General features: G+C 38.1%; 1 long non-coding RNA gene across 4 annotated transcripts in view; it reads left to right on the forward strand.

The window, feature by feature from the left end:
• The window catches only part of LOC143676568 (uncharacterized), a 209,078-nt gene that overhangs the window by 139,640 nt on the left and 45,007 nt on the right, over nucleotides 1-24,431 (forward strand). For 3 of the 4 annotated variants that reach the window (XR_013172176.1, XR_013172177.1, XR_013172180.1), the window contains exon 4: nucleotides 10,298-10,375. The exons of the other annotated variant lie outside the window; for it this stretch is intronic. This is a non-coding gene — a long non-coding RNA (uncharacterized LOC143676568). The remainder of the gene's footprint in view (nucleotides 1-10,297; nucleotides 10,376-24,431) is intronic. 4 annotated transcript variants of the gene reach the window in all.

The following is a 24,431-nucleotide window of genomic DNA, read 5'->3' on the forward strand; positions in this document are numbered from 1 at the left end:
GCCATGCTCCAGCTCCCCTGCTTCCTCCCAAAGCCCTGCCATCTGTTATAGTCATTAGTTGCCTGTCCAATTCCCCACCTGCTTGGCTGCCTCTCGGCATGTCCCCAGCTCATCTTGCCCTGTTATATGTTCTGCAGGTTTGTCTGTCTCCCCCACTGGACTGTAAGCATCTTGAGCAATGGGTCCATGCTTTTAGCTCTGTAGTCCTGGCACCCCCCAGTAACAAGTACCTAGTCAGCATTTGGTAAACGCTTGCTACCCTGGATTGCACATATGGTTCACGTTTTCTAGGAATGTCTGTTTGTTCTGAGTATCTGCCAGCCAAGTGTACTCTTGGGCCGAGAAAGGGAAATGGACTAAAAGATGTGGTTCAAGGAGTAGTCAATAGCCTGCTCATAATTAGTAGTGGGAATGGAATAAACATAAACTTTCTTGCATAACTAATCAATATCTTAATATATCTCCATTAGCGAGGCTGTATTTTGTGTTCTTGATATTAAATATCTACCTATTATGTCAGAAAGGGTTTGGGGTAATTGTTATTGATGGTTAAAACTTTGTCGGCTGCTGAAAGTAGATTTTTTTTAAATGGACGATGATTGGCTGAGATTTATTTTTTCTGTATTGTCAGAATCCAGATTCTCCATTAAGCTATAAAATATTATGATACACTTGAAGCAATGTAATGTGATCCAAACATAGTTATAATTCATTCCATTATTAGTCACATGTGCCAAGATATTAGCATAGCAGTTAACTAGTACTGGGATAAGTGTGGTGCTCAGGAATGATTTTTAACAATGCAATTGCATTAGTGCCAGTTGCAGTTTAATTATTCCATGGTTATAATCACATGCCTGATGATAAATGGGCAACAGAATGACTGCTGACAAGGATTTTTGAGGAAGAATATCTGCTTTAGCTGTACATATGAAAATCCAATCTAAAGACCCATATGATATCTGCCATCACATAGAGGATTTTGGTTTGTTCAATGAGGCTCCAGTTCGACTGTTATCTTGTGGTTGGTAGTTATCCGATTTGTAGCTATTTAGAGATGGGTTTCTGGGACAGTCACATACTCTGTGCTGTTGTCATATTTCCTTGAACTGTTTCTGAAGTAGGAAACCACATCAGTCAGGCTACCTTTCATATCCAAATATAGTTCAGAAATCCAGGTTGTCTGATCTGTTCTCCCAACTTTTCCTTTAGGCACTCATTATTTCGCCCATGGAATGCTGCTGTGGCAGATTACATTAATGCCTTCAATTCTTTGACCTCCTTGGCTAGTTTGCAGTTCTTGCTTCTGAAGATCAGTGATGTTTCTCCACTTTGAGTTTGGCCACATAGCTTTCTTTGGCCAGTGGGATTTTTGAAGGTGTCGTGTGACCTGCCCTTCACTTCCCCAACTTTTTCCACCTTATGCTCCAGTTGTGCTAAACTCTGGGAGCTACAAGGATGCATCATGCACTTTTGCATTTGATATTCCTTCTGTCTGGGACATTCTCCCTTGTACCTCCATGCTTCACCCCCTCACCCCACTCCATCATATGCCCCTTCTTTTTCTGGGCATCATGACTTATTTTTATTTTTTACTAAAAAATAGTAATAAATTTATTGTTAGAGAAGTTATAGGTTTACATAAATATCATGCATAAAATATATAAAACAGTTCTCATATGCCACCTTATTATTAGCACCTTACATTAGTGAGGTAATATGTTATAATTCATGAAAGAACATTTTTATAATTGTGCTATTAACTGTAGACCATAATTTACAATAAGAGTCATTGAGTTGTACCATCCCGTTTTTCTTCTAATTTTTATTCTAGTAACATACATACTACGGAAAATTCCCCTTTTTAACTACATTCACATATATAATTCAGTGCTGTTAATGACATTTGCAGTATTTTGCCACTTTCACCATTATCAGTTACCAAAAATTTACAAGCAACCACAGTAGAAATTTCATACAGTTTAAGGATTGACTTCCCATTCCTTACCCCCAACCCAGTCCTGGCAAATGCTAATCTAGATTATGACTCTATGAATTCGCCTATTTTAATTATTTCCTGTCAGTGAAATCATACAATATTTGTCCTTTTGTGGCTGTCTTATTTCACTCAATATGATGTCTTCGAGGTTCATCCATGTTGCAACATGTATTAGAACTTCATTCCATTTTTCACCAAATAATATTCCATTGTATGGATGGACCACATTTTATTTATTCATTCTTTAGTTGATAGACTCTTGGATTGCTTCCACCTTTCGGCAATTGTGAATAATGCTACTATGAACATTGATAAGATCACTAACTCTTGAGGAAATTCCTGACTGTGCTGTAAGGATGCTCAAGCAACCTTCTGGGGAGACTCAAGCAGCAAGAACAGGTCTCTTGCTATGAGTGAAGTGAGTGCACCATCTTAAAAGGAGGCTCTTTAAAGATGCTCTGGTTGACAAAGTTTTCTCAACCTTATGAACAAACTTGAGTTAGAACCACCCAGGCAAGCCGCTCCCAACTTCCTGACCCATAGAAACAGCATGAGTTGATAAACGTTTGTTGATCTGAGTTGCTAAATTCTGTAATGATTTTTTATATTGCAATGGTTAAGTAATACCCTCTCCTTGCAGAAAAGGGACCCATCTCTAATTTTTGCAAAGTTCTAAAGCCTAGGATTATTTTCGGTTGCATTGTGCTTAGTGTGGTATTTAGTAAGCACTTCAAAAAAAGTCAATGACTATTAATCATATCATCATGTTAACTCTCCATTTTTCCCTCTTAAAAATATGTGGCCCCAGAATGAACATCTTCTTCAGGTAAGGTAAGCCTAGTCCAGAGCCTGGGAGGACAAGTGAGTTTACTGTGACATATGTTTCCCAGGTAGCCATATAACAATCGTGGCTCATTCTGAATTTTCCATCACCTCCCAAACTCTTGTAGGTGAGTAGGAACCTATTTCGTTTTTAAAAACTTTCAACCTATGAATTTATTTGCATGGAAATATTCCTATTTAATTATGAAATCCCTATATATGTAATAAAGTTACCTGGTTTTAACACACCTGTTCATGCTGAAATGTGAAGTTATTAGGCATGAAATGTGAGCCAGTCTTCTTGGATCACATTGTAATACTTATTATCTTGGAATTCAGGTAGAAATTGTGCAACTTTTGCTTCATTATTAGGTTTCCCTCAGATGCAAGCTCTCCTTAATGATGAAGCCAATAGCAGCATAAGATATAAATGCAACAATACATTCCATGTTTTCTTCCTTAATGGTTGTGCAGTGGATGCCCATTTTCTGGGTTTCTGCATTCAACATGAATGTCTCATTCTTCAGCTTGCAGTGCCTTTTTAACTTTCAGTATTACAATGGCTGCTGTGGCTTCTCCAGGTTCTCCTTGCATCACCTGCACCTGACCACATTTCCAGGATTGGAAGTAATTTTAGTAACAGGTCTGGGGAATATGCAGCTGGTCATTCTCACAGGGAATGCAGAACTTAATCCTGGCTTCCACTTGGCCTCAGTTACAGGGTTCTGTCATTTCCTCTGTGAAGTTTGGGGCATTATATTGTTTAGGGGCTTCCCCTGGAAAGGCTGGATTGGAAAACATGCCAAGTCAGGATCCTTCATGATTGTTCATCTCCATTGCACTCCTGAGATGTAGAAAGCCTGACCCTGATGGAAAATACCATGACTTATTCTTTAATCAACTTTAATATATCTCCATTAGTGAGGCTAATTTTCTCAAGAGGCATTTTCTCTAGGAAGTTCACTGTCCCTCTACCTCCCATGTTCCCTGCTGGCCTTCTCCTTAACTGTGTCACTATATTTGTTGCCTTCTATAATAATCACCAGCTTCTTTGGTTCCTGAGAATAGGGATCTTCTTTTCTGTATTCCCAGTGTCTAGCATAGTTCCTGGCACTTAACAGGCACTCCCCTTAGTTCTCACCTGCCTCATTCCAGAACAGGATTTGAGTAATGCTAAAAAAGTAGACAAATGCAGGATAAAAATCAAATAGATGAAAGAAAAGTGGCAGAAAAGGGAAAATAAGTGATAGAAGAAATGAAAACGCCAAACTTTATCCTATACTGTTATTATATTTAGATAATTTAGCTTGGAACCTCAAAGTAGAGCAAGTAGGAAACAGAAGTAGTTATAAATGTCACAGTTTTAGACCATTTCACAAAATATGCACGTGAGCTTATAAGCATATGGAAAGATGCTCAACCTCATTAGACATTAGGGCATTGCAAATTAAAATCACAATGAGATATCATTTCAGACCAACTGGATTGGTTTGAATTTAAGACTGACAATGCCAACTGCTCATGTGATTATGGTGCAACTAGAACTCTCATGAATTGCTGGTAAGAATTTTGGCTGTTGCTTATGAAGTTAGACATATACCTACACCATGACCCAGCAATTCCACTACTAGGAATTTATCATGAGAAACCTCTACACGAAAGACTTGTGCATGAATGGTAATAGCAACTTTATTCCTAATAGCTAAAAACTGGAAACAGCTTAACTGTCTGTCAACACAGGATATACAGATTGTGGTATATTCATAAGATGGAATACTACTCAGCAATAAAAATGAACAAATTGCTGATGCATGCAGCAGCATGGGTGCATTTAACAGACTTTTTAATGAAAGAATCCAGACTGTAAAGGATATACACGATATGATTTCACTTATATGAAGTTTTTGAACAGATAAATCCAGTCTACAATGATAGAAATCAGGTCAGTGGTTGTCTAGGTAGGTATATGGAATTTTCTGCAAAGAAAATTTTCTGGTATAATGGTAATATTCTAAATCAGAGCTTTCAGATAGTAAATACTTTAGGCTTTGTGGGTCAAACAATCTCTGCTGTAACCACTCACCTCTGCTATTGTAGTCCTAAAGCAACCAGAGGCAACATGTAAATGAATGAATATGACTGTTCCAATAAAACTTTGTGCACATTGAAATTTGAATTTCATATACATTTCATGTTTCATGAAGTATGTTCTACTTTTGATATTTTTTTTAACCATGCAAAAAATATAAAAACCATTCTTAGCTTGCAGGCCTGACAAAAACAGGTGGTGGGCCAGATTTGGCCTGCAATCCATAGTTTTCTGATTCCTGCTCTAAATCTTGACTGGAGTGGTGGTTGCATGGGTATATTTATATATTTATATATTTATATAAAATATATAAAATATATAAATATATAAAAAATATTTATATATTTATAAAACTCATTGTACTATCCTCTTTTAGTCTTTGCATTCATTTTATACCTAATTTTAATTTTTCCTTTTTTTTGTTGTACTTAATTTTAAGTATAAGGTGAATTATACTTAAGAAGTGATTCACAGTTTCTGTAAGATAAAAAATATACATCCGTTAAATCAAGTATGTCTGTTAAAACATCTGGCAAAACAGGCCAGTCATTCAGGATAGAGGAAAATTTCTCCTCTGGATTCTAAATAAGGTGAGAGTTAGGTTACCCTGTGGTCACCCTGTGACTGACTCTTGTCTGCAGGTAGGTTTTGCTTGGCCGATGGAGGGTTAAAAATTTACATCTGAATTCCACTAGACCCTCTCAAGTTACACAGATCTCACCATTCTCTATTATAATTGGACCCCTCTTCATCCTTTTATTTTTTAAATTTATTCCCATATTTAACTTATTTCTCCTATAAGCATCATATATTTGGCTAGCTCACTTATGTTTCTTCCATCTTATTGCATGCATATTTTAGCATATATAGCCATTTTTGTAGTTAAACATGAGGGTGGGGACCCTGTCTGATTGTTCATCACTGTTTTCCCAGAACCCAGCAGAGTGCCTGCATGTAGCAGGAGCTAATTCAGCACTGTTGGATAAATGAGAAAGCTCCATTGGACAGCACTGACCTACACACATGCCAGATGCCTCTGACAATTGCAGAAAACAGAAAAATAATATGGTTAAATAATTTTTATAGATTCAGTGTCAGATACTGATATATAGTAGGGGTTGGCAAATTGTGGCCTCCAATCTAGCACTCTCCCTGTTTTTGTAAATAAAGTTTCATTAGGTCACAGTCATATTCATTTATGTATTATACATGATAGAGTGGAGCAATTGCCACAGAAACTGTGTGATTTTTGCAAAGCCTAAAGTTACTCTCTGGCTTTTTACAGAAAAAATCAGCTGATCCCTAATATATAACATGATATTATCTTATATTTATGGTCTCCTCATTTGTTTTAAGTGTTTTTTGGCACAAAATCTACCTATATACTGAAAAGGAAATGGAAGGAAATTAAAATCACCTATAACTTTCCATCACTATTAACCTGTTGGTATGTATCCTTGAGATTTTCCTCCCACCATGGTTGTATTTATTCTATGCCCTAAATTACATAATATATAAAATATTATGTTTTCAAAATTGAGATCACAGGGTGAAAACTTTTTGAAAATTTTCCTCTTACTTCCTCTTTAGACAAAATATTCTAAGATGTGATTTTTAATGGCTAGGTTTTATATAATGTAATATAATAATAATAATAATAATCTCCTTAATTATTATCCTATGGATGGAAATTTGGATTTCTTACTATTCATGCTGAATGTTAAACTTCAATCATTTTATCTTTTTCAGGAATATATACTCTGTTGTGTTGTATTGGTGAATAATTTTGGTTTCCATAAACATTCTTTAACCTGTATTTTTCTAATTATAAAAACTGATTCAAACCACCACCTTTGAACCACTTGTTAGTCAGATTAGAAATTTAGCAAAATTTTGCGTTCTCTTGCTTCTATTTCCCAACTTTGTTTATATGAGCTGGGGTTTAAGTCTTGACAATTGTAATCCAATGCTTTTTTTTCCATATTCTATGATTTTTACATTTGAGAATAAATTTTGGCAGTTTCATTTGAATTTATAGCTAGATTTACTCTAGTTACTTAGGTTTATCTCTATATGGCTTGCTTATTTTAGTATGTATCAATCACCAGTTCTGTTATATCTGACTTTATTCTTAAAGTCTTAATTTTGTTTAATTTCTTCATTGGTTGCTTTATGTCGAGTGGCTTTTTTTTTTGAAGAAAGAAAGATGGGCAATATAGAATTTTGGCCTCTGATAATAACTTTATATTGCATTTACAGATCAAAGACAAATTGTTTTCTTTATTCACATTTTAAAAAATTGCCAAAAATTAATCTAGGTGAAATCTTTTCATCAATTTTTAAAAATTTCTGGTTCATGATAAATTCTTCAAACTAAATATAGTATGACTATTTTTCTTCAGCTTAAGATATTTTCTCTTTAGCTTTTATCATTACTTTTGTTTTATTCTGGTGTCTTCTTTAGAAACACTAATTACCCATATCTTTGTTTTTCCTTCTTTATTTTCACGCTTCCATTTTTTTCCTTCTATCTTTTCTCACATTGTTTTCATATTTTGTCCACTGTATTCTGAGAAAGCATCTCAAGTTAATTCTGAGATTCACTGATCTGACTTTTTTGATTTTACTATTTCTGCTCTTTATCGCTATTATTGTGAATGTATTTTCACTGCCAATATTGTACCCTGCAAGTTTTCATGACCTCACATGTCTTTCCTTCAGATCATTCTGTTATTAGCATTTTGCATGCCTTCTAACACACAGGCATTGTCTTATAACCTCTTGAATTTCACCTTTCCTGTTCTTCTATATTCTGAAGTAAAATATTTTCAGTATTGTGTAAGATAGTTTCAGAATACTGTTGGCATTCACGATGCTATCCCCTTCCTTCTGGCTGGCTGCATTTTCTCATAGATCCTGTGTTATTTTCCTTCCTTTTTGAGTAAGGTAAGAGCTATACAGACTCAGAATTTGCCAAATGACAGTTGATTTCCTGCTATTTTCTCTGTCCATCAGCCAGAGGGTGAGTGGTCCTCATTTCTTCAGAGTGGAGGCATGCTGAGGGGAAGAACTCTGAGTGCAAATCCCTGAAGCTAGTAGGCAACTCAAGTTCCAGTAAGTTCTCTGAGGTCAGGGCCTGCTCTCTGATGCTTTTCAACAATAGAGCGCATGAATAAGATGACAGTTCCCAGAAGGCACCATGTGGGCTCCTCTCGTCTCTTTCTTCCCCCAAAGCGCCGTGAAGACTGCACTTCCAGGGTACCACGTAACACAGGTTTGTCTCTTTTCTTATCTGAAGGGGATACAGAAAGTTGCCATATCAGAAGGGGATTTCATTAGCCTCCTAGGGCTGCCATAACAAAGTACCACAAACCAAGGGGTTTACCAGGACAGAAATCCATCCTCTCTCAGTTCTGGAGGCTAGACAATCAAAATCAGTCAGCAGGGCCATGCTTTCTATGAAGGCTCAAGGAGAGGATCCTGCCTTGCTTCTTCTTGGCTTTTGGTGACTCAGGCTGAATGGTTCCAATCTCTGCCTCTGTTAACATGCTGTCTTCGCTTGGATCTCTCTGGCCACCTTAATCCAATATGACCTCATTTTAATGAAAAGGCCCCATTTCCAGATAAGTTCTCTGTATTAGCTAGGGCTCTCTAGAGAAACAGAATCAGCAGGAGATACCTGTAAATATAAAATTTATGAAAGTGTCTCATGCAACTGCTGGGATATAAGAGTCCAAGATCTGTAGGGCAGGCTGCCAGCTGGCAGCTCCAATGAAGGTCCTCAACGAACTCTCAGGAGAGGCTGACTGGTTGAAGCAGGAAGAATGATAGTCTCTTCTGAATCCTTCTTAAAAGCCTTCTGGTGATTAGATTGAGCGTCACTCATTGCAGAAGACACTTCCCTTAGCAAATGCAGTCAGTTATGGATGCAGCTAACATGGTGGTCATGATTTAAGTCCATGATATGTCTTCACAGCAACAGGCCAGTGCTTGCCCGAACAAACAACTGGGCACTACCACCTGGCCAAGTTGACACATGAACCTGACTATCACAGTCCCACTCAGAGGTATCAGGGGTTAGAACCTGTCTTTTTAGCGGACACAATTTAACTTACAGTGGACACATAAAAAATTGTAAGAAAGCCACATTGTGTCCCCATGAAGGAGCTGCACTCACTCAGCTTTCTGAGTGATACAGACCCTTGATTTATGAATAGGGGGAAGATATGAAGTGTTAATCCTGTACCTTTCCAGGCAACCCCTCCCTTCTAATCACTAACGTCTCTCATTTCACAGAGGTAGATCCTGCTTATGGCGCAAGGTGACATTTGGGTGTGTTCCCCTCATCAGTTTAGTTTCACACACAGTGGAGACTGTTTCTAGATTCTGGAATTACTTTGCCCTCTGCTTTGTTTTTGCTGATGGGAGTTTTGGTGTTTTCAGTGCCTTTATAGTCTTTTAGTGGGCAGCTCTCAAGCTGCCTTGGACGGGTGATTACTAGCTTGATAATTTCTCCAGCCAGATGCTTGACTTATTTTTTTTGGAATTAGGGTTTCTCAGGCGGCTATGTTGTTTCTCACTTGATCACCCCTCCCAGTGTCTGCAGTAGTATTGCTGAGATGCTTGGTGATTTCAGCTTTTCTTTCCATGTGCCTCTGCCTAGACTTCCCTCTAAAGGGGTTGCCCATTTCTCTCTACTCTGAATAATTCAAACTACATGTGAAAGGGGCATTTAAAAACAGGGTTATATAGTGATTTTCTGAAATCTATAGTCCTTGGTGAGGAAGTATAAAAAAAACGTCCAATAGTAAGTGAAAAAGCGAATCCTTTTTTTCCTTGCATACTTTGGCTTGGTGAAGGGATTTACAAAGCCATTGTTGGTCCCACCAGCAGCTCACAACTAAGAATTTTCTATTTGTTCTGTTGAGTTTTTGAAAGACTCTCTGAATAAAAAGGTCAATTTTGCATTGACAACTTGCTATTTATTTTAGAATTTAATTACACAGTCTAGCGACGTCTTTACTCAAGAGATCTAGGTGGGTATAAACCAGTTTTGAACCAAGTGGGAGATCAGTGAAGAAGAAAAAAATGGTGTGAAAACTGAATTTGCAGCCTTTATTTCATCACTACTGAGTACTTACTAGGAAACAATTTTTTCATTGAGAAACTAATGGTAGGAGATGCTAACATATGGCTGCCAAGAGATAGATTCTAGTGAGGCTTGGTATTTATGGAAACATATATAATGAGAAATTTGAAGTTATTCGCAGCTATGTACACACGGCACTAAATGCTGAAAAGCCTTAATGGTGGCGTGATACTTTACTTCAAAGAGGTAATGTTAGTCTAATCAATGGATGTGCTTGCTGTTCTCATTTCACCTGCAGGCTTCTATTTTGTGGTTATGACAGAAACAGGGAACAGAAAGTTTAAACCTCACTTCCCAACTTGCTGTGCTGCTTTGGGTAAGTCACCTCATCTCTCTGGGCCTCCCTTTCTCATCTGCAGAAAAAGGCTTCCCTGAGGCCCCTTCCAGCTGATGTAGCCAGATTCCTTGTTCAACATGCTTTGCACACACAAGGAGACTTTTTCATAAGGTGGAAGGTTTGCTTTTGTGTGGTCAGTCCCTACTAACTAGCCTACGAGCAGCAGGGATCTAGAATTATTTGTTGTGCTCATTCTCTGGGGCATTCTAATGAGCTATGGCAAATTGGAGCTGTTGAATCCTTCAGACAAGGCCTGCTCCTCCAGTGGAATGTCCTGAGCTAGCACATTACAGAAATGAAAATGTGTTTTCATGAACTCTATGCTATAAAATATTTATGCTTTGCCTTTGGTTATATAAAGGATTTTGCAGTGTAGGTCACCTCAGCCAAATGTTCTACCATGAGAACAGCTTCCTCAAGCCCCATGGTTCTTTAGGGCAGGTGCATGAGACAGCCTTACAGAACAAGATACTGTCAGGTCTGCTGCTTGAATATAAATGGATCATGCATGATTTAACCCTAAAAGAAGATGTGGCGTGAATAGAATTTCAAAGTTGTATAATTAACTCTTTTATATTAATGAAAAATATAACCTCCAAAGATGTTAGCTGTCTTGGGATACATTCCACTAAAATTTAACTCTTTCCTTCCTCCAAATGGAGTAATGTTCTACTGCTCAAATTGCTCAGATATAATGGGGCAAGGAAGGGTTAAACTTGCTGCTCCCTTATCTTGTCCTCCTGTCTTCTCTCCTCAATGTCCCATTTATGGGTTGCTTTGATGTCATAACTATTTATTGGGTCTCATCACTGAATTTGCCAATGTTCTGGCCACAATGCTGGAGGCATGCAGAAATAGATAACATGATTTATGTTCACTGATGGCTGATAATTTAGCTGGTGAGTGAAGACATGTCTTCAAAAGAAAGAAGCAATTTAAAACAGCATACATTGGGATATAATGTGTTCTGTGCAATGTGGTTGAATTCTAATTTATATGATGTTGGCAGTGAGTATGATGATCACGATTATGAAGGGTAAAGATAATGTCAGCTGGGGAAGTATAAGGAAAACTTCTTGGGCAGTTGGGATTTTAGCTGGCTTATGAAAGATGGGTAGGATTTGGGCAGGTGGGAGAAGAGAAGAATCGATGTGGCTCACAGAGCAAGGAGATTTACTGGCTGCTCACATAGAGAAGAGAGCTTGATAGCTGCACTGGTTAGGCTGGACCAGGTTATGCTGCAGTAACAAGCAACCCCAAATCTCAATGACTTAAGTTCACCAAAGCATATTTTTCAAATAAGCTGCAAATTACAGATCCATTGTAGGCTGGCTGAGGACTGTGCTCCACAGTGTTCTGTCGCAGGGATGCAGCTGATAGAGCCACCATCATCTAGAATGTCTCTGGTCACCATGGAGCGAGCACAAAGGCAAATCACACACTGGCTCTTACTGCCTTCCAACTGGAAGTGACATGTCATTTCTCATATTTCATTAGAGCAAATCAAACATGCATGCTTAACTTCAAGGGCATATCTAGAAGGAAGAGAAAGGAATATCAGTGACAAGCTCTAAGAACACCAACCATATGTTGAGGAGGAGAGTAGTTCTGTGGAACAGTGGACAGCACAAGGACAATGGAGACAGACACACCCAGATTTGAATGTTCTTTCTTCAGCTTACCAGTTGGGTGACCATTGGCAACCTCCTTAACCTCTCAGAGACTGGGGCTATGTGTCTGTTAAAGGAGATCTAAGGTTGTAGTGGAGACTACATGTGCAAATGTGCCCTTGGAGCTCAATAACTGTTGATTTATTTAGTTATTGACACTCTCTCCTGAAAGGGTTCTATTTTTTGTTCTAGTCCCAAATGAATCCACTTCACCTATTGCTCGTAGGTTCCGAGAAGTGTATCTGTAACCGTGTAACAAATTTCCCTTTTATGCTTAAGCTAGTCCATGTGGGTTCATAGGATGTCTCTGCAAAGCAGTATAAAGCACCTCCTCTAGGTGAGGTTGTGACTCGCTGGCATATGGTGCCTTTGTATGAGTTAGAGAAAGATTTTCTTATTTTTTTCATCCCTATTCCAGATGCATGGCTTGGAAGGAGAGCATGGGCCAGATTTCAGTCCCAAATCCCTCTTTGATGGGTGTCATTGTGCAGTGAACACGCTATACAACCACATCTGGTAGCCTGGACTTCAGCCCTTTTAACTAAGCAAACCCCAAGTAAGACAGTAGTCCATTTATTGTCTGTCTTCTCTTTGTAAGGGGAGAGACTGTTTAAATACTGTGTCTATCCATTCTTGGAAAAATATGCTACACATACATTCCCAATGTATGAATTCCCAAGAATATAACTAAGAAGCATTATGCTCTCGTATTCTTCGAATATCCTCATTTATCTGTGATGTTTCGAATCAATAGTATCGTTATTTATAAGCAATTCCTACTGATCTTAATGAGTTTAATGAATAAAGAATGAGCATAATAACTGAGCTTAACTTCACCAAGAAATAATTTCTTGGACAAAAGAAGTTTGATATTAAACTACCACCAAATATAATATAATTAAATCACATTAATTCTCTTAGGTATAATACAATTGTCTGCGTTCTGCATAGATAAGAAACTCAAAGTGAGTTTCCAATATGCCTTTGAGAAGAATTTGTGTAACTTTAAAAATAACTCAGAGGAAAACAGGGCCAGCATTGAGAGGGTTTCCTAAGCTATAGGAGTTATTTTCATTTCTGTTTCTTACTGGCTGAGGTTAGTGGGGTGGAATTGAGAAAATACTGACCTGAGGTCCTTTATTCTGTGGAGGTGGGGCCCCCTGTAGGAAGGAGTTGGGAGAGGGAGGGGATATCACAGTCTGTGTGAACACAAGGTTCACATGCTGAGTGGGCAGCATCTTCTCTTGTGTACACTGATGCTGGGAAAACCTAAAGGGGAGTGTAGCTGGCTAAACAATGGTCCCCCAAGGTGTCCATGTCCTAACTAGGAACCTGTGACGATGGTACCTTACATGGCGAAAGGGACTTTGCAGATGTGTTTAAGGTAAGATTTTGAGATGGGGCAATGATCCTAGATTATCTGGTGGAGAGGATGGAATCACAAGGGTCTTTATAAGTAAACGGAGGAGGCAGGAGAGTCAGAGTCAGAAGAGATGTGAGGACGGAAGCAGAGATGGGATTGGTGCAGCCACAGAAATCAGCAGCTTCTACAAGTTCAAAGAGGCAAGGAACAGATTCTCCCCTGGAGCCTCCAGAAAAGCCAGCCTTACTGACACCTTGATTTTAGCCCCTAAACGCTCATGTTGGACTTTTTCTCGCTTCCAGAACTGGAAGAGAATAAAGGTACATTGTTTTAAGCCACTAGGTTTATGGTAATTTCTTACAGCAGCAAAGGGAACTAATAACAGGGAGTAAGGATAGAGGCTTAGTTTCCCAGGGCCACCATAACCAAGTAGCACACATGGAGTGACTTAAAACAACGATTATTGTCTCACAGTTTGGGAGATTTAGATGTTACCAGGGCTGTGCTCCATCTGGAACTTATAGGGGAGATCCTTCTTTGCCTCTTCTATCTTCTGGAGTTTGCTGGCAATCCCTGACATCCTTGGTTTGTAGCTGCATCACTCCAATCTCTGCCTTATTCATCTTCACATAGCCTTTTGCTGGTGTCGGTTTGCTGTGTGTCCACATTTCCAAACTCTACTTCTTGGGACATCAGTCATATTGGATTAGGACTCACCTTAACCCAGCGTGGCTTCATTTGAAATAATCATAGCTCCGAAGACTCTGTATCTCATTAAGGTGGCATTCATGGGACTGGGGAGCAGGACTTGAACATATCTTTTTGGGGGATATAAATCAACCCATAGCAGGTAACATGGGAGCAAATCAATTTTTCTACTTGTTTTTTTTTTTTAAATTTATTTATTAATTAAAAAAATAAGAAACAAAATAAAACATAATCAGTAATTCACAATATCATCACCTAGTTGCATATTCATCATTTCTTAGAATATTTGCATTAATTCAGAAAAAGAAACAAGACAATAGAAAAAGAAATGAAACGAACACAGGAAAGTAAAAAAAAAAAAAAATTATACCTATCATACCCCTTACCCCTTGCCTTCATTGATCACTAGCATTTCAAACTAAATTTATTTTAACATTTCTTCTCCCTATTATTTATTTTTATTCTATATGTTCTACTCGTCTGTTGACAAGGTAAATAAAAGGAGCATCAGACACAAGGTTTTCACAATCACACAGTTAACATTGTTACAGCTGTATCATTATTCAATCGTCCTCAAGAAACATGGTTACTGGAACACACCTCTACATTTTCAGGCAGTTCCCTCCAGCCTCTCCATTACATTGTGAATAACAAGATGATATCTACTTGATGCATAAGAACAACCTCCAGGATAACCTCTTGATTCTGTTTGGAATCTCTCAGCAATTGACATTTTGTCTCATTTCCCTCTTCCCTCTTTTGGGTTAGAAGGTTTTCTCAATCCCTTTATGCTGAGTCTCCGCTCATTCCAAGATCTCAGTCCCACGTTGCCAGGAAGGTCCACACCCCTGGGAGTCATGTCCCACATAGAGAGGAGTAGGGTGGTGAGACTGCTCGTTGTGTTGGCTGGAGAGAGGGGCCACATCTGAGAAACAAAAGAGGCTCTCTTGGGGGTGACTTTTTTTTTTTATTAATTAACGGAAAAAAAGAAATTAACCCAACATTTAGAAATCATACCATTCTACATATGCAATCAGTAATTCTTAACCTCATCACATAGATGCATGATCATCGTTTCTTAGTACACTTGCATTGGTTTAGAAGAACTAGCAACACAACAGAAAAAGATATAGAATGTTAATATAGAGAAAAAAATAAAAGTAATAATAATAGTAAAAAAACAAAACAAAACAAAACAAAAACCTATAGCTCAGATGCAGCTTCATTCAGTGTTTTAACATGATTATTTACAATTAGGTATTATTGTGCTGTCCATTTTTGAGTTTTTGTATCTAGTCCTGTTGCACAGTCTGTATCTCTTCAGCTCCAATTACCCATTATCTTACCCTGTTTCTAACTCCTGCTGGACTCTGTTACCAATGACATATTCCAACTTTATTCTCGAATGTCGGTTCACATCAGTGGGACCATACAGTATTTGTCTTTTAGTTTTTGGCTAGACTCACTCAGCATAATGTTCTCGAGGTCCATCCATGTTATTACATGCTTCATAAGTTTATCTTGTCTTAAAGCTGCATAATATTCCATTGTATGCATATACCACAGTTTGATTAGCCACTCGTCTGTTGATGGACATTTTGGCTATTTCCATCTCTTTGCAATTGTAAATAATGCTGCTATAAACATTGGTGTGCAAATGTCCGTTTGAGTTTTTTGCCCTTAATTCCTTTGAGTAGATTCCCAGCAATGGTATTGCTGAGTCATATGGCAATTCTATATTCAGCTTTTTGAGGAACCGCCAAACTGCCTTCCACAGTGGTTGCACCATTTGACATTCCCACCAACAGTGGATAAGTGTGCCTCTTTCTCCACATCCTCTCCAGCACTTGTCATTTTCTGTTTTGTTGATAATGGCCATTGTGGTGGGTGTGAGATGATATCTCATTGTGGTTTTGATTTGCATTTCTCTAATGGCCAGGGACATTGAGCATCTCTTCATGTGCCTTTTGGCCATTTGTATTTCCTCTTCTGATAGGTGTCTGTTCAAGTCTTTTTCCCATTTTGTAATTGGGTTGTCTGTCTTTTTGTTGTTGAGTTGAACAATCTCTTTATAAATTCTGGATACTAGACCTTTATCTGATATGTCATTTCCAAATATTGTCTCCCATTGTGTAGTCTGTCTTTCTACTTTCTTGATGAAGTTCTTTGATGCACAAAAGGGTTTAATTTTGAGGAGTTCCCATTTATTTATTTCCTTCTTCAGTGCTCTTGCTTTAGGTTTAAGGTCCATAAAACCGCCTCCAATTGTAAGTTTCATAAGATATCTCCCTACATTTTCCTCTAACTGTTTTATGGTCTTAGACCTAATGTTTAGATCTTTGACCCATTTTGAGTTAACTTTTGTATAGGGTGTGAGAGATGGGTCTTCTTTCATTCTTTTGCATATGGATATCCAGTTCTCTAGGCACCATTTATTGAAGAGACTGCTCTGTCCCAGGTGAGTTGGCTTGACTGCCTTATCAAAGATCAAATGTCCATAGATGAGAGGGTCTATATCTGAGCACTCTATTCGATTCCATTCATCAATATATCTATCTTTATGCCAATACCATGCTGTTTTGACCACTGTGGCTTCATAATATGCCTTAAAGTCAGGCAGTGCGAGACCTCCAGCTTCGTTTTTTCTCCTCAAGATGTTTTTAGCAATTTGGGGCACCCTGCCCTTCCAGATAAATTTGCTTATTGGTTTTTCTAATTCTGAAAAATAAGTTGTTGGGATTTTGATTGGTATTGCATTGAATCTATAAATCAATTTAGGTAGGATTGACATCTTAACTATATTTAGTCTTCCAATCCATGAACACGGTATGCCCTTCCATCTATTTAGGTCTTCTGTGATTTCTTTAAACAGTTTCTTGTAGTTTTCTTTATATAGGTTTTTTGTCTCTTTAGTTAAATTTATTCCTAGGTATTTCATTCTTTCAGTTGCAATTGTAAATGGGATTTGTTTCTTGATTTCCCCCTCAGCTTGTTCATTACTAGTGTATAGAAATGCTACAGATTTTTGAATGTTGATCTTGTAACCTGCTACTTTGCTGAACTCGTTTATTAGCTCTAGTAGTTTTGTTGTGGATATTTCCAGGTTTTCCACGTATAGTATCATATCGTCTGCAAACAGTGATAGTTTTACTTCTTCCTTTCCAATTTTGATGCCTTGTATTTCTTTTTCTTGTCTAATTGCTCTGGCTAGAACCTCCAACACAATGTTGAATAATAGTGGTGATAGTGGACATCCTTGTCTTGTTCCTGATCTTAGGGGGAAAGTTTTCAATTTTTCCCCATTGAGGATGATATTAGCTGTGGGTTTTTCATATATTCCCTGTATCATTTTAAGGAAGTTCCCTTGTATTCCTATCTTTTGAAGTGTTTTCAACAGGAAAGGATGTTGAATCTTGTCAAATGCCTTCTCTGCATCAATTGAGATGATCATGTGATTTTTCTGCTTTGATTTGTTGATATGGTGTATTACATTAATTGATTTTCTTATGTTGTACCATCCTTGCATACCTGGGATGAATCCTACTTGGTCATGATGTATAATTCTTTTAATGTGTTGTTGAATACGATTTGCTAGGATTTTATTGAGGATTTTTGCATCTGTATTCATTAGAGAGATTGGTGTATAGTTTTCTTTTTTTGTAATATCTTTGCCTGGTTTTGGTATGAGGGTGATGTTGGCTTCATAGAATGAATTAGGTAGTTTTCCCTCCACTTCGATTTTTTTGAAGAGTTTGAGGAGAGTTGGTACTAATTCTTTCTGGAATGTTTGATAGAATTCACATGTGAAGCCGTCTGGTCCTGGACTTTTCTTTTTAGGAAGGTTTTGAATGAATAATTCAATTTCTTTACTTGTGATTGGTTTGTTGAGGTCATCTATGTCTTCTTGAGTCAAAATTGGTTGTTCATGTCTTTCCAGGAACCCGTCCATTTCATCTAAATTGTTGTATTTATTAGTGTAAAGTTGTTCATAGTATCCTGTTATTACCTCCTTTATTTCTGTGAGGTCAGTAGTTATGTCTCCTCTTCCATTTCTGATCTTACTTATTTGCATCCTCTCTCTTCTTCTTTTTGTCAATCTTGCTAAGGGCCCATCAATCTTATTGATTTTCTCATAGAATCAACTTCTGGTCTTATTGATTTTCTCTATTGGTTTCATGTTTTCAATTTCATTTATTTCTGCTCTAATCTTTGTTATTTCTTTCCTTTTGCTTGCTTTGGGGTTAGTTTGCTGTTATTTCTCCAGTTCTTCCAAGTGGACAGTTAATACCTGCATTTTTGCCTTTTCTTCTTTTCTGATATAGGCATTTAGGGCAATAAATTTCCCTCTTAGCACTGCTTTTGCTGCGTCCCATAAGTTTTGATATGTTGTGTTTTCATTTTCATTCACCTCGAGGTATTTGCTAATTTCTCTTGCAATTTCTTCTTTGACCCACTCGTTGTTTAAGAGTGTGTTGTTGAGCCTCCATGTATTTGTGAATTTTCTGACACTTGGCCTATTATTGATTTCCAACTTCATTCCTTTATGATCCGAGAAAGTGTTGTGTATGATTTCAATCTTTTTAAATTTTTTAAGACTTGCTTTGTGACCCAGCATATGGTCTATCTTTGAGAATGATCCATGAGCACTTGAGAAAAAGGTGTATCCTGCTGTTGTGGGATGTAATGTCCTATAAATGTCTGTTAAGTCTAGCTCATTTATAGTAATATTCAGATTCTCTATTTCTTTATTGATCCTCTGTCTAGATGTTCTGTCCATTGATGAGAGTGGTGAATTGAAGTCTCCAACTATTATGGTATATGAGTCTATTTCCCTTTTCAGTGTTTGCAGTGTATTCCTCACGTATTTTGGGGCATTCTGATTCGGTGCGTAAATATTTATGATTGTTATGTCTTCTTGTTTAATTGTTCCTTTTATTAGTATATAGTGTCCTTCTTTGTCTCTTTTAACTGTTTTACATTTGAAGTCTAATTTGTTGGATATTAGTATAGCCACTCCTGCTCTTTTCTGGTTATTTGCATGAAATATCCTTCCCAACCTTTCACTTTCAACCTATGTTTATCTTTGGGTCTAAGATGTGTTTTCTGTAGACAGCATATAGAAGGATCCTGTTTTTTAATCCATTCTGCCAATCTATCTTTTGATTGGGGAATTCAGTCCATTAACTTTTAGTATTATTACTGTTTGGATAATATTTTCCTCTACCATTTTGGCTTTTGTATTATATATATCATATCTGATTTTCCTTCTTTCTACACTTTACTCCATACCTCTCTCTTCTGTCTTTTTGTATCTGACTCTAGTGCTCCCTTTAGTATTTCTTGCAGAGCTGGTCTCTTGGTCACAAATTCTCTCAGTGACTTTTTGTCTGAGAATGTTTTAATTTCTCCCTCATTTTTGAAGGACAATTTTGCTGGATATAGGAGTCTTGGTTGGCAGTTTTTCTCTTTTAGTAATTTAAATATATCATCCCACTGTCTTCTAGCTTCCATGGTTTCTGCTGAGAAATCTACACATAGTCTTATTGGGTTTCCCTTGTATGTGATGGATTGTTTTTCTCTTGCTGCTTTCAAGATCCTCTCTTTCTCTTTGATCTCTGACATTCTAACTAGTAAGTGTCTTGGAGAATGCCTATTTGGGTCTAATCTCTTTGGGGTGCGCTGCACTTCTTGGATCTGTAATTTTAGGTCTTTCATAAGAGTTGGGAAATTTTCAGTGATAATTTCTTCCATTAGTTTTTCTCCTCCTTTTCCCTTCTCTTCTCCTTCTGGGACACCCACAACACGTATATTTGTGCGGTTCATATTGTCCTTGAGTTCCCTGATACCCTGTTCAAATTTTTCCATTCTTTTCCTGATAGTTTCTGTTTCTTTTTGGAATTCAGATGTTCCATCCTCCCAATCACTAATTCTATCTTCTGTCTCTTTAAATCTATCATTGTAGGTATCCATTGTTTTTTCCATCTTTTCTACTTTATCCTTTACTTCCATAAGTTCTGTGATTTGTTTTTTCAGTTTTTCTATTTCTTCTTTATGTTCAGCCCATGTCTTCTTCATGTCCTCCCTCAGTTTATTGATTTCGTTTTTGAAGAGGTTTTCCATTTCTGTTCGTATATTCAGCATTAGTTGTCTCAGCTCCTGTATCTCATTTGAACTATTGGCTTGTTCCTTTGACTGGGCCATATTTTCAATCTTCTGAGCATGAACCGTTATCTTCTGCTGGCGTCTGGGCATTTAGTCAGATTTCCCTGGGTGTTGGACCCAACAGGTTAGAAGATTTTTCTGTGAAATCTCTGGGTTCTGTTTTTCTTATCCTGCCCAGTAGGTGGCGCTCGTGGCACACGTTTGTCTCACGTGTTTGGAAGGGATCCCCCCTGGTCACCATTCTCCGCGGCCTGGGGATTTCTGATCCAATTCTCTCAGTTGGTCCAGGGACCGCGCGTGGTGGGGGTGCCAGCCGCCGCGGCTTGAGGGGACCCTGTGGCTCCTTTATTAATGCCCCTATTGGTGTTTGGTTGGACCCAGTCCCTGCCACTGTTGGAAATTCCCTCCTTTCCCTGGAGGGGTGCCAGTCGCCGGTCGCTGCAGCCCGGGGAACTTGCCACCGGACCAGGAAGCCGCCCGCGGTGGAGGGGCACCGGTCACCGGCCTCCGTGGCTTGGGTAGCCCTCTAATCCGAGACTCGTAGCCGGTCCAGGAAGCCGCCCACAAAAGAGGGGCACCGGCCGCCGTGGCTTGGGAAACTTGCCTCTCCGAGACTCTCAGCCGGCCCGGGAGGGAGGGAGGGAGGAGCTCCAGCCGCCAGCTGCCGCAGCTCGGGGAAGTGCGCACCGCTCGGGGATCTCACCGTCGCAGAGTCTCGCAGTCAGTCTAGCCAGTCCAGACTGGGGTACGCTGTGTGTCCATTCCCTGCCGTGGCCCCGGGAGCTGTTCTGCACTGTTTCTGTTCACCTAGTAGTTGCTCTGGAGGAGGAACTAAGACGCGCGTACATTACTAAGCTGCCATCTTGATTGGGGGTGACTTTTAGGCCTAATTTTAAGTAGGCTTGACCTATCCTTTGTGGGGTTAAGTTTCATATGAACAAACCCCAAGACTGGGGGCTCTGCCTATAGCTTTGGTTGTCCACACTGTTTGTGAGAATATCAAGAATTCAACTTGGGGATGTTGAATTTCTCCCCGTTCTCACCACTTCCTGAAGAGGGCTTTGTAGATACTTTTCCACTCACTGATCAAATCACTCTGGGATTCATCGGGGCATCACTCTGGACAAACCAGCAAAATCTCATGTCCTACCTAAGATTCCAAGTACTTATGGTGTTCAATCAAACTATCTACATAAGTTATATTAGGAAATGCACTAGTCAAAATATTAATTTTCTACCAAATAAACATTTTTTGTTTTAGTCTCACACGGAAGGTGACATTTTAAAATACTAATTACCATATATTTTCAGTACCCTGCAATAATGACATTCCTTTGTTCTTCCTCATGCAAAAACATTTTAAAAATTGTACCTTGTACATTTCACTATTATTATACACTCTAGGCATTCCTAGATTATACCATCTCAATCTTTAACATCTGTCTTTCTTTCTGATTTCAATATGGCCCCAGCCCTCCTCCCTCTATCATTCTCACATGCAGCTTCATTCAGTGTTTTAACATAATTATATTACAGTTAGGTAGTATTGTGCTGTCCGTTTCTGAGTTTTTGTATCCAGTCGTGTTGCACAGCCTGTATCCCTTCAGCTCCAATTACCAAATATCTTACCCTATTTCTATCTCCTGATGGTCACTGTTACGAACAAAATATTCCAAGTTTATTCACTAATGTCAGTTCATATCAATGAGACCATACAGTATTTGTCTTTTAGTTTTTGGCTAGTCTCACTCAGCATAATGTTCTCGAGGTCCATCCATGTTGTTACATACTTCATAAGCTTATGCTGTCTTAAAGTTGCATAATATTCCATCATATGTATATACCATAGTTTGTTTAGCCACTCATCTGTTGATGGACATTTTGGCTGTTTCCATCTCCTTCCATGTTTTCAATTTCATTTATTTCTGCTCTAATCTTTGTTATTTCTTTCCTTTTGCTTGCTTTGGGGTTAGTTTGCTGTTCTTTCTCCAGTTCTTCCAAGTGGACAGTTAATTCCTCGATTTTTGCCCTTTCTTCTTTTTTGATACAGGCATTTAGGGCAATAGATTTCCCTCTTAGCACTGCCTTTGCTGCATCTCATAAGTTTAGATATGTTGTGTTTTCATTTTCATTTGCCTCGAGATATTTACTGATTTCTCTTGTAATTTCTTCCTTGACCCACTGGTTGTTTAAGAGTGTGTTGTTGAGCCTCCACATATTTGTGAATTTTCAGGTGCTTTGCCTATTATTGATTTCCAACTTCATTCCCTTATGATCTGAGAAAGTGTTTTGTATGATTTCAATCTTTTTAAATTTGTTGAGACTTGCTTTGTGACCCAGCATATGGTCTATCTTTGAGAATGATCCATGAACAGTTGAGAAAAAGGTGTATCCTGCTGTTGTGGGATGTAATGTCCTATAAATGTCTGTTAAGTCTAGCTCATTTATTGTGCTATTCAAGTTCTCTGTTTCTTTATTGATCCTCTGTCTAGATGTTCTGTCCATTTATGAGAGTGGGGAATTGAAGTCTCCAACTTTATGGTAGATGTGTCTATTTCCCTTTTCAGTGTTTGCAGTGTTTGCCTCATGTATTTTGGGGCATTCTGGCTTGGTGCATAAATATTTGTGATTGTTATGTCTTCATGTTCAATTGTTCCTTTTATTAGTAGATAGTATCCTTCTTTGTCTCTTTTAACTGTTTTACATTTGAAGTCTAATTTGTTGGATATTAGTATTGCTACCCCTGCTCTTTTATGGTTGTTATTTGCACGAAATATCTTTTCCCAACCTTTCACTTTCAACCTATGTTTATCTTTGGGTCTAAGATGTGTTTCCTGTAGACAGTGGGATGATATATTTAAATTACTAAAAGAGAAAAACTGCCAACCAAGAATTCTATACCCAGCAAAACTCTCCTTCAAAAATGAGGGAGAAATTAAAACATTTTCAGACAAAAAGTCACTGAGAGAATTTGTGACTCTCAGCATATAGAAGGATCCTGTTTTTTAATCCATTCTGCCAGTCTATGTCTTTTGATTGGGGAGTTCAATCCATTAACATTTAGTGTTATTACTGTTTGGTTAGTACTTTCCTGTACCATTTTGCCTTTGTATTTTGTATGTCATATCTAATTTTCCTTCTTTCTACACTCTTTTCCACACCTCTCTCTTCTGTCTTTTCTTATCTGTCTCTAGTGCCCCCTTTAGTATTTCTTGCAGAGCTGGTCTCTTGGTCACAAATTCTCTCAGTGACTTTTTGTCTGAAAATGTTTTAATTTCTCCCTCATTTTTGAAGGAGAGTTTTGCTGGGTATAGAATTCTTGGTTGGCAGTTTTTCTCTTTTAGTAATTTAAATATATCATCCCACTGTCTACTTGCCTCCATGGTTTCTGTTGGGAAATCTACATAGTCTTATTGGGTTTCCCTTGTATGTGATGGATTCTTTTCTCTTGCTGCTTTCAAGATCCTCTCTTTCTCTTTGACCTCTGACATTCTGACTAGTAAGTGTCTTGGAGAACGTCTATTTGGATCTATTCTCTTTGGGGTATGCTGCACTTCTTGGATCTGTAATTTTAGGTCTCTCATAAGAGTTGGGAAATTTTCAGTGATAATATCTTCCATTAGCATTTCTCCTCCTTTTCCCTTCTCTTCTCCTTCCGAGACTCCCACAACACATATATTTGTGCGCTTCATATTATTATTCAATTCCCCGAGTCCCTGCTCATATTTTTCCACTTTTTTCCCTATAGTTTTTGTATCTTGTTGGAGTTCAGATGTTCTGCCCTCCAGTTCACTAATTCTAACCTCTGTCTCTTGAAATCTATCATTGTAGGTTTCTATTGTTTTTTTTTCATCTCTTCTACTGTATCTTTCATCCCCATAAGTTCCGTGATTTGTTTTTTCAGACTTTCCATTTCTTCTTTTTGTTCATTCCTTGCCTTCTTCATATCCTCCCTCAATTCATTGATTTGGTTTTTGATGAGGTTTTCTATGTCTGTTCATATATTCTGAATTAGTTGTTTCAGCTCGTCTATCTCATTTGAACTATTGGTTTGCTCCTTTGACTGGGCCATATCTTCAATTTTCCTGGTGTTATTTGTTATTTTTTGCTGGTATCTAGACATTTAATTACC

The sequence above is a fragment of the Tamandua tetradactyla genome, chromosome 3, assembly GCF_023851605.1.
Source record: "Tamandua tetradactyla isolate mTamTet1 chromosome 3, mTamTet1.pri, whole genome shotgun sequence".
Lineage (NCBI taxonomy): Eukaryota > Metazoa > Chordata > Mammalia > Pilosa > Myrmecophagidae > Tamandua > Tamandua tetradactyla.